General features: G+C 45.2%; 1 long non-coding RNA gene across 1 annotated transcript; it reads left to right on the plus strand.

The window, feature by feature from the left end:
• The first annotated feature begins 200 nt into the window (after positions 1-200).
• On the plus strand, positions 201-4,400 carry LOC146859496 (uncharacterized). The gene is made up of 2 exons (XR_014980129.1): positions 201-298; positions 2,210-4,400. It is a non-coding gene; the product is annotated as an uncharacterized LOC146859496 (long non-coding RNA).
• Positions 4,401-10,282: the final 5,882 nt, after the last annotated feature.

A 10,282-nucleotide genomic window follows, 5' to 3' on the forward strand; every position in this document is an offset into this window, starting at 1 on the left:
CACACTCACACACTCACTCACATACACAGGTCCAGCTATGCAGAATGTGCAGTTGCTGCTTGTCTGAAAATAAACCCCTCCCCCAATTCTGCACACACAGACCCTGCAGGCATGCCAGGAAACAGTTAGCTCTCTGTGGGCAGGTCTGCGGTGGAAAGAGCTGAGGGTGGAGCCGGGGTGAACACTACCACCCTGTGACCCGCTCACACACCTGTGATCTTCGGCAGCCCCTGCACACAAGAGGAGGCAGCGCTAGGAATGGCTTCTCTGCGCCTCTTCACCGGGCTCTTTGCGTTGGGTGAGAGGAACCTCGAGGATTGTGGAGGGGTTTGAGGGGGAGAAGGGGGCAGACGTGAGGGTGTGGTGGGGGTAGATAGGGTACATGGAGATGGTGAAGGGTTTTGGAGGGATAGATGGGAGTACACACAGGGGAGTGTAGAGTGGATATATGGGGTACGTGGATGGGATAGATGGGGTACACACAGGGAGTGTAGAGTGGATATATGGGGCACATAGGGGACGTGGATGGGATAGATGGGGTACACACAGGGAGTGTAGAGGGGATATATGGGGTACAAAGGGGACGTGGATGGGATAGATGGGGTACACACAGGGAGTGTAGAGGGGATATATGGGGTACATAGAGGGACGTGGATGGGATAGGGGTACACACAGGGAGTGTAGAGGGGATATATGGGGCACATAGGGGACGTGGATGGGATAGATGGGGTACACGCAGGGAGTGTAGAGGGGATATATGGGGTACATAGAGGGACGTGGATGGGATAGGGGTACACACAGGGTGTGTAGAGGGGATATATGGGGTACATAGGGGACGTGGATGGGATAGATGGGGTACACACAGGGAGTGTAGAGTGGATATATGGGGCACATAGGGGACGTGGATGGGATAGATGGGGTACACACAGGGGAGTGTAGTGTGGATATATGGGGCACATAGGGGACGTGGATGGGATAGATGGGGTACACGCAGGGAGTGTAGAGGGGATATATGGGGTACATAGAGGGACGTGGATGGGATAGGGGTACACACAGGGTGTGTAGAGGGGATATATGGGGTACATAGGGGACGTGGATGGGATAGATGGGGTACACACAGGGAGTGTAGAGTGGATATATGGGGTACATAGAGGGAAGTGGATGGGATAGATGGGGTACACACATGGTGTGTAGAGGGGATATATGGGGTACATAGGGGACGTGGAGGGGATAGATGGGGTACACACAGTTTGTGTAGAGGGGATAGAAATGGCTCACAGGGTGATGTGGAGGGGATAGATGGGGTACGCACAGGGGTATAAAGGGGATAGACAGGGGTGCACACAGAGGGGTGTAGAGAGGATGCATAAGGTTACACATGAGGTTCTGGAGTGGGTTAAAAGGGGTACACACCAGAGGGGGGGCGGGAGCCCAGAAGCCATCCTAACAATACAGGACACTTTACACCTGAGCTGTGGTCAGCATCTGTATCTTGACGCCTTTGGCTTCTGTTCATCTGTTTGACTGATGTCCCCGGCTCCATGAGGCGCTTTAGGGTGAAGACATATAATGATAAGAATAAGAATATTAATAACATTATGATAACATTAACAATAATATTAGTGAGAATTCTTCATGACAAACTGGTGACGTATCCAGGCCTCTGCTCTGAGCCTTCATTCTGTAGATTTTGTTTTTAATATTGATTGTTTAATGATCAGTTTGTGTCTTTGTAACTAAGATTTTAGTATTAAATACAATTTTAAACGACGTCACCTTATCTGCTATTGACTGAACATTTCCCCCGAGAACCATCTCTGAATATTGACCCAAAAAGTGAGTTCTTCCCCTGCTTTCTCCCTCTACCAGCAGACGTCGCAACGCAACTGTAATATGTTATTACAGAGATGAGCATTCGCGTGTTCTTATTATAGGTGACTAGTGATGTCACTGTTGGAGTTCAGTAAGTGAATTAAAGACCATTTTTTGTAAAAACATCCACTGTACACCCACATATTTCCTGTGCACCCCAGCCTTCACTGTACACCCACATTTCTCTTGTGCACCCAGTGTTCACTGTGCACCCACATTTCTCCTGTGCACCCCAGTGTTCACTGTGCACCCACATTCCTCAAGTGCACCCCAGTGTTCACTGTGCACCCACATTTCTCCTGTGCACCCCACTGATGACCCTCCTCTCATTTCACAGGTGTTGCTGTGGGTGACTCTGTCTTCCAGTCCCCCCACACTCTACAGGTCACCGAGGGACAGAGGGGCTCCATTGAGTGTAATTTCACCACAGCTGACAGTAGCCCAGATCTCTTCTGGTACCGGCAGCACCAGCACCGTCCCCCCCACAAGCTCCTCCATGTCACCAAATACAAAAAAGATGACCATTCGGCGGACGGAGGCCTCTCAGCGGCCATGGACTGGGATCGGAGGCAGGTGCGGCTGCAGCTGTCCTGGGTCAGCCTTGAGGACGACGGTGCAGTGTTCTTCTGTGCACTGAGGCCCACAGTGGCAGAGCCACAGTGCACACTCATGCAAGAAGTGAGGACACGCCTCTGAGCTCCTCCAGCTGCAGGGAAACATCCGGCCTCATGCAAAGCAAAGATGCAAAGCCAGGAGCAGAGGAAGCTTGCAAAACAGAAATGGGTCGATAGCTGAGGATATGTTATTTTTATTTTGATTTCTGAGGTGAAGAAAACATATATTTTGAGGAGAAAAATCCCTGGAAATACAGTGTCTCGAATGCACATGTCTGCTCAGCCCCATTGAACGTCCTGCCAGAGTTTATCAGTGCCTATCTCCCACGCACATCTCTCCTCAGCCCAAACATGTCCATCAATGTCTGTTCGTCCCTCACAAATATCTACTCAGCTGCTTTATGTATCCTGTCAGTGTTTCTGCACCCTTAGAAATCTTTTATGATTTCCCTTGTATTTCCTGTCAGAGACTAGCTCTCATTCAAGGATTTCTCAGTCTCCTTGTATGTACATATATCAGTATCTGCGTACCCCTCACACATCTCTCTTCACCTCCTTGTACATCCTAATACCTGCATCTGTGTACCTGTCAACCACCTCTCCTCAGCCCCCTTGTACGGCCAAATATCAGTGGCCATGTACCCCTCACATCTCTCTTCATTCCCTTATACATCCAAATATAAGTATCTGATCCCCTTTTGCACATCTCTTACACCCCTGTACATTCTTATGCATTCCCCTCACACATCTCTCCTCAGCTCCATTCTCCATCCGAATATCAGTATGGGTGCCCCCTCACACATCTCTTCTCAGCCCCCTTGTACAGCCAAATATCTGTGTCCATATACCCCTCACATGTCTCTCTTCATTCCTTTGTACATCCGAATAGACGTATCTGGTCCCTTTTGCACATCTCTTACACCCCTGTACATTCTTATACATTCCTCTCACACATCTCTCCTCAGCTCCATTTTCCATCTGAATATCTGTATGGGTGTCCCCTTACACATCTCTCCTCAGACCTCTTGTATATCCTAATAAAAGTATATTTGTAACCCTCACACATCTCTCCTCAGCTCTCATGAACATCCTAAAAACAGTATATGTGAACCCCTCACATATCTCTCTCTGCCCCTTGCAGTCCTAAGATCAGTATATGTGAACCCCTTACACATCTCTCTTCAGACCTCTTGTACATCCTAATATCAGTATACATGTACCCCTCACACATCCATCTCTTGTACACCCTAATATCAGTATGCATGTACCCCTCACACGCCTCTCTTCTGCCCCTTGAAAACCTAATATCAGTATACGTGAACCTATCACACATCTCTACTCAGCTCTCTTGTACTTCCTAATATCAGTAAATGTGTACTCTCAGACATCTCTCTTCTGCCCCTTGTAATCCCAAAATCAATATATGTGTACCCCTTACACATCTCTCTGCTGCCTCTTGCAATCCTAATATCAGTATACGTGTACCTATCACATATCTCTCTTCTGCCCATTGTACATCCTAATATTAGTGGATGTTTGGATCCAGCTGGCAGCCTCATCGATCTCGTCCATAAGGACTTTTCTCCAGGAAAACAACTGCCAGAAGATAAGCTTTCCACCAGGAGAAGCCTGGCTCCTCTATCCGACCATGGTCCATTGTGATCAGCCTTAACTTTTGACTTTGAACCAGTCTAGCATGACCAAATACCCTTGGGTAGCACGTGGTGCTTCTCAGCACTAGAAACCTATCCAAGTTTGAAAAATCACATGTCTGGTTCCCTACATCTGATTTCTCTTGTTTTGGTGCCTCATTCTTGCTTGAAATTTTCTCTGTTTCTGAAAATCGGAGAGGGATTTTAATCTTGTTGTGTTTTCTACTTTTTAACTGTATGACACTGATAAATGCTTTACACATTTCTCCTGTTTTATACCTGCCTGCTCTGTGCTACAGCTACCAAGGATGGAGCTTGGGGTTAAATAATCATTATTTTCCACCAACCATGGACAAAAAGCCCCTAAATTGTGGGCTGATCAACAGTAGATCTCTGATAATAATCATCATTTAGAAGTGTCTCTTATGATAGAGGACATGGATTTAGATGTGCTATTTCTGACTGAGACTTGGACTAGCACCAACTCTTCTGTAGAAATGGGGTTTGCCTGCACTGAAGGTTATAAAATCCTCCACAAACCAAGGGCCGTTGGAAGAGGAGGAGCGGTGGGAATGATCTTCAAGGAAAAATTTAATTTTGCACCGTTCAAGGTAGATGAGGTTATAGGGATTGAACTCATGGGCTTCTCGTTGCAGGAAGTTAAAGGCAGGCTACTCACAGGACTGGTATGCTATAGACAACCAGGACAGGATACCCAATATCAGATATTCCTGGACACCATCACCAATTTGATCGTAACCCCTTCCAGAATGATCCTATTGGGGGACTTTAATCTATGGGATAATGGAAATTTAGGCAGCAACGTGAGAGACTTAAGACATACATGTGCTAATCTTAATTTACAACAATTGGTGTTACAACCAACTCATCAAGGGGGGCATGTTTTAGATCTCTTGTTCGCTAATCAGCAGAGACTGAAGTGACAGAAATACTGCCACAAAGTTGGACTGATCACTATCTAATCCTTTTTAACATCAAGCTAATCAGATCGGAAAATAATAATAAATGCCCGACGACGTTCCGAAAGGGAAGAGAGTGGGTCAAATTAGGAAAAAACAAGACCCCGACGACCTTTCCAAATACTAACTTCTTTGCCCCTTCTATCTCCGTAGAGGAAAATTATCAAAAATCCTGCAATCATATAACTGAGACCTTGGACCTGCTAGTCCCAGTAAAGAGACTTATAAATAGGACGAAAGTATCAGCCCGGTGGTATAATGAGCGAGCGCTATGTAAGAAAGCTGAGAGGAAATGGAGGAAGAACTATTTAGAGCAGGTTAAAAAAGAATTGAAATTAGCACAGATTAAGTATAAAGAGTCTATTTCTAAGTCACAAGAAACTCTGCGATGAGATTGCCTTCCATTCTGAAGAAAAAATCGCCAGAATTGTTGGAGACTTTTATACCAACAATACTAGTGAGTAGGATAATCACCCCTGGAAGTTGGATGAAGAACCCCAGGTGAACACTTCCCTGGAAAACTTCCAAGTTTTTACGGAAGACTCTTTTAATAATCTGGCTCACAGTGTGTCTTCGGGCTCCCCACTTGACCCCCTCCCACATAAAATCTGGAAAGCTTTCGGTCAGGAAACTTTCCCTTGGCTGCGACAGATCTGTGGCCAATCTTTGGAAGAGGGAGTGGTTTGGGAGGCGTGGAAGCAGGCAGTAGTGACACCTCTGCTAAAAAAACCCTCATTGTGTGGAAATATGGATTTTTCTGGTCAGTTATGTCCCCTATCTTGGACCCCAACGGTTCTATGTGCATGTCGCAAGTACATGTATGCTCCCTCCAGTTCCAGTAATAATGACGCAAACACATGTGCGTCCATCGTCAACATGTCCTCTGTCAGATCCGCCATAAATGGGCTGGATATTCCATTCCTAAATATGAAAGGCTACCGGCTTTATATGGTTCACTTATGCCATTTTACAGTTCAGGCAAAAAGGCCCTGATTCTGTCATCGAACTCCTTTTGCCTTCTGTCTCTGAAAGCTCCAGTTCAAGCCTGCATCCGTGACCATGAACTTTGTCTCATTCTCTGCGCGGCTCACGAAGCCTGACATCAGCCTATTCTCTGCCAAGAACTGTATTTCACCTTCGAATTATCTGCTTCCCCCTCAGCCGATGCATTCCTGCCTAGTAGCTTAAGTAAACATTCTTTCAGTTACCAAGCAAAAAGGCCCATCTTCTCTGTCCTCATGCAAGTAATTCATAGCCCTGTTACCATGGAATATTCCTACCCCCTCGCATTCAGTGTAGACACCTAGACGCTTGTACACGCACGCACAGTCAGTATAGAATAGATTCTGTCCGAGAGTCCTTCTTTTGTGGATAACATAGTTCTTTAAACATAGGATGTAGATATGATTTGGGATTAGGTTGACTTGACCCCCCAGACTTCTTGTCTCCACACGTAGAGCTAAATGTCAAGTCCTCGTCACCCCCTAGTTATACGTCAATTATACGTCAGACTGCTGCGCGCGCATCAATGCCAAGTATTATCTTATAGATCCACCTATGTATTACATCATAGCCAATCATGTTCTTTTTTTCTCATTATTACACCCATTTTCGGCTACGCACACCAAAACGTCAATGTCCTTATCAATTGTTACGCCTACTGTATTCACTTCATTATGATGTATATGTTATAAAAGTTACTGCTTGTCAATAAAGTATGTACTTCACTTCCTGAACTCCCGTGGTGATGGAACTTGAAGCATCCGATTATAATCGCTTATTGGAATAAAGCCCATTCTGAAACTCTAATATCACGGATTCTGCCTCTCATTTCATTGAGCTATTTTATTATGTTCCTGTATCAAATTCAGTCCCGGTAAAGGAGAAATATTTACCACATGATGGCGCCCGAACAGGGACACTTTCTCATCTCACGCGCCGGCGGTGCGTTGCAGGCCCGGTCTCCTGCCACAGCTGGACGGACAATAACGCGTACCAGCAGGATTTCCTGTATCTCCCTCCGGTCAAGCGGGGGCGACTGAGACTGCAATCAACACCCAGACGAGGCGGTGAGAAGTGCGAAGTATCCCGACCAGAGCCTAGCTGAGAGAGCAAGATCCGAGGTATACAGAGACCCACCAGTCTGACGTCAAGCCCAGTGTCCGACGAATCGAGTTGAGTCCAGTCCAAATCCGAGTCAAGTTCAAGTTACTGAGGCCTTCCGTTTCCGAAGCTACCCGGTGAGTACCATTACTGGGGAGGCATTTTCTGACGTGCACATAGGTTGTGCCGGTCAAGACGGGTTTGGGTACACAAATCCGGTCTGCACTGTTTTAGCAGTGTATCTGTACTGTTTAGCAGTATATCAAGTATTCCGAAGTGTCTAGTTATTGTCTAGTTATTGTCGAGAATTAAGCTTGGTGATTAGTCATGCAGACGATCATCATTGTTGTTCCAGTTAAAGGTTTAATGTTAAATGTTTGAAGTGTTTAAGTATATCGTGGTATGAATGACTGTTCATTATCGTGTTTATTGTATTAAGTCTGTTCAAATTCAAGTATCAGGTCAAAATCAAGTATAAGGTCAGTTCTCAATATGCCGCTCTTTTCGAAATTAAGACAGATCACTACCAGAAAAGGGGTTCTCGAAGAAGCCGTCCCTATCCCTCCTAGGGACACCCCAGGGCATTTTATGTATCATAAACATGGATTAGATGCCATATTATTTCTTGATCTATGGGTAGACTATACCAAGGGATTACCAGAAAGTCAGAGATGGCCCACAGCGGGGACCTGGGATGCAGAGTGCATCATGAAAGTCGAGGAAGAGTTATGGAAAAGGAAAGTCAGACAGTCACAGAAAGACGCCGTTGAATTATGGCGTAAAGAATCACATAGACGAACAGAAAAAGCACGTAGACAGGAAGAAAAGAGTAAAGAGAATTCCACTAAAGTTCGAGAAAATCTATTAATTGAGGAAGGTATCCGAGTAAAATCAGAACAAGTAGACAGACAAAGAAATACCCTTATGAATGGTATGTATCCCCTTCTGGCCGAAGGATTACCTAAGGCTACTCCGGAAACGCCAAAAGACTTGCCAACCCCATTGTTCCCAATAAAGGTACATCCTAAGGGGCATCCTAGAACCGCAGAAGATGTTTTTCTTTCCTCTTATTTAGATGACGCAGCTCCCGAGTATGCCAATTCCGCCCCACGTAGACCACCTACCCGGGAGGTTCAACGCCAAGATCCAGTACCCATATCCCTACGGCAACAAATCGAGTCACAAGTTTCGGCAAGCACATCTGTTTCTGTATCCGTTCCTACAGCTACTTCTATGGCTGTGTCCACACCTGTAGTTGCTGTGTCACGTTCAACGAATCCTTTTACACCCGACGCCCCAGATGGAGCCGCGGGAGGAGCTGCCAATATCTTTTCTACACCACCCAGAATAAATAAGCTTACTTTTCAAGAGTCAGCGCATTCACGTACACCCAAACTCCTTAGTGCCCGTGCGCTTAAAGAACTTCTTATAGATTGTAGATATGACCCGGTGCCTGGAAAAGAGGACGAAATGACCCTAGCATCATTGCGTATCAGACGAGCCGCAGTGTATTTAGCAAAGTTACCAGGAATGACTGCGCATCTAGATAATCTATATCATTTTGTCCAAACAGGGCGAGATCCAGAATGTATTTACAGAGCTATGGAATACCAGAAAGTAGAGATACAGGGGGAACTGTTACGTTTCCTCATAAACTGTGTGATCAGAAATCAAGACCGACCGGGGGTAGACCCGGAAGCCATGAGAATTCTTACAAGATGGAGCCAGAATATATCAGAAGGGAGACATGATAAACAAAATTGTATAATAGCCATGTGCCGAAAGATCCGTAAAGAAATAGAACGCCTACACGAAGAGAGATTAGAGACAGACGAGTTCGAACAAAACGAGGAAGAAGGGCCAGGACTGCTCACAGGACAGTCAGACACCATAGCCTATGTAGGTAGAGGAAGATCTTGTAATAGGAATCAGACCAGATATCATACTGACTCAATGCATCCGACGTGTCCAGATAATAGCAGGAATTTTCAAATACCTATGATTAATATAAGGTCTAACGAGCATTCGTTCCAAACCGCCGACAAACTACTCCAAGAACGAAGGGGTTATCATTTCCTCGATTCTATGGATGAACAAGATTTAGCCAGGGCAGCTGTCCATTGGGTGGACAGTCCCGGAAAATATAGTGATGATACAGTAGTACGCGCATTTTTGAATCTTACCCCAGATGAACAAAGGTTAGCTGGGATTTATATGATCCAACAACTCATTATACTGTATCGGAGTCAGCACTCGGACCCTGGTCCCTTGCCTGACATACTGACTGAATTACTTATGAATAAATGGAGAGGTCCAGGTACTGAATTAATTAAAGAAATTCTAGAATCAAGAAAGCAGTATATTCTTTTCGTGTGTTCAGAACATGTTCCATTGTCCGCCAAGGAAAGAACTACGTACCACATAGATAGACAGAATCCCTTACGAGAAGTGCACCCAATAAAGGGTGAGGACAATGAGTTTAAACGCGTATTTGTATATACGCCTATATCGAAAATAGAATTATTAGAAATGAAGAAAGTAGTACCCAGTCATGACAAGGACCCAGCGGGGTTTCACCGAGAAATTAAAGACATGTTACTCATGGGAGAGTATACCTACCCCGACATTATGACAATATTAAAGGTGTTGATGCCTGCTGGCATTTATGAGAAACTCAAAGAAAAAGAGTGGGAGGTAGGTAATCAAAAGATAGAATGGTCAGCATTAGAAGCAGAAGAAAGGGCCCGAGGTCCAGGTTCGGGGCTTGGGGACAAAACTAAGGCATTACCAGGACTACTAGTACAGGTACTGCCACGATTATTAACTACGAAAAAGGAAGATTGGGGTACAATTTCAGCCTGTAAACAGAAGCAAGATGAAGACACTAGTGATTACTATGCCCGTTTCGAAAAATGTTTTGGTATAAATAGTGGCATAAAAGCAAGTAGTGAATCATACCCACATCTGTTTGTAACAAAATTAGTAGAAAATGCTCTGCCTCCAGTAAAGAATAGAGTATTAAAATTCGAGAGTACCTGGCAAGGTAACACTCCATCACAAA

The sequence above is a fragment of the Triturus cristatus genome, chromosome 3_2 (genome assembly GCF_964204655.1).
Source record: "Triturus cristatus chromosome 3_2, aTriCri1.1, whole genome shotgun sequence".
Classification (NCBI taxonomy): Eukaryota; Metazoa; Chordata; class Amphibia; order Caudata; family Salamandridae; genus Triturus; species Triturus cristatus.